Here is a 1,478-nt window from a genome sequence, read left to right as displayed (position 1 = left end):
GTGGGTACTTTGCACTGGTCTAAGAGTGAGGGAATGGGAGATACATTTGGTGGTTCAATAAGCAGATGTAGGTGTTAGCCTTCAGAGTGTGTTACCTACTGCCTTCACGCCAGCACGACTAAGGCATTACAGCTTAGGAAGCTGGGCTTAGGAAGGGCTCAACAGTCATTGATACGAGACTTCACATTCTTGACTTAGAATTTCCAGGAGCAAAAACCACCTATTCCTCTTCAGTTTGAGTGGCAGATCTTCATGCTAGCATGGAGCCAAAATGGCCAACGAGTATAGACTCATAGGGAGGAAGCAGTTATTCCGCTCATCTCCGTCTAAGGAGGTGACCCACCCCAGCTTTCTCCTAAACATGTTCTGAAACCTGCCCACAGCCCATTCCTGAGTCCACATGGATTGAACGCAGGCACGCAGGTTTTGGGTAGATAAATCACTCTGTAACTCCACACTCTTTTCTTTCCCACCTGGGGAAGAAGGGAAGATCCTCTGGCCACAGCTCAAAGGCACCTGCTCACACGCATTCAGAACTCATCCCCCAAAAAGCTTTGTTGTTGATGGCTCCCTGCTGGGTCTGCGCTGAGTCCGTAATGAAGGTCAAGACACCAGCAGTGCTCTCACTGCCCAGCAATCTGCTTTTCCACATTGGGAAACCATCCAGCTGCTTACAACACTGTCTAAGATGACAACCACGTTCCTCTACACCTGCCAGTAAATTCCAACAAAGATTACAGTGTAGTAGTATTCTTTGAGTAAAAGGTAGGTTAAATTTGTTGGAGAGCCCTGACAAACTTTGTTAGATACGGCCCACAATATCAAGGCTGGCCTTATGGGGAATATATAAATCATTTACATGTCCAGGACTAACAGTGGAATATGAGTTGATAACTAAGGTGACTAATTAAAGCAGAAAATCCTTGTTTCCTGAACTAACGTGTGGCATTTGAAGGGAATTAATAGGAATCCCTGAGGCTGAAACAGGGACACGGCTTTTAAACTGTGCTGAAACCCATTGGAATAGTTACACTTTGTTGTGAGACAGACGACACGGAGGATAGGAACGTGTGTCCTAAAAGCAGGGGTTGTCCTTTCTGAGCAGGAACGTCTGACAGCTAAGACAAATTGGTTTGGCTTTGTCGTTTAAAATAGTAGCTGATATTTTGTCAAGTTGCTCCCTCATGGGTAGACTCTTACAAAATGAGAGCGATGATTCCATTAATGTCTGTCTCTTCTGCGGTCCCAGGTGATGTAGTTAATATAGTTTCTGTAATGTCAAGTTAATACTTATTCCTCCTTTTGGTCCGTTCTATAAATTTGCCCTCAGCTCATATTATACCCTCTGGTAGCAGAGAAGTTGAAAGGTGAGTACAGAGACTTAAGACCTGATCTAAAAAAATTAGAAGGGAAAAAAGCTGTGAAGAGCACAGTCCCATAGCATCTTGTCTTGTCAGACTGACAAACGCGTTTCAGCA

Source organism: Buceros rhinoceros, unplaced genomic scaffold, assembly GCF_000710305.1.
Source record: "Buceros rhinoceros silvestris isolate BGI_N320 unplaced genomic scaffold, ASM71030v1 scaffold890, whole genome shotgun sequence".
NCBI lineage: Eukaryota > Metazoa > Chordata > Aves > Bucerotiformes > Bucerotidae > Buceros > Buceros rhinoceros.
Note: the sequence above shows the minus strand (reverse complement) of the source record.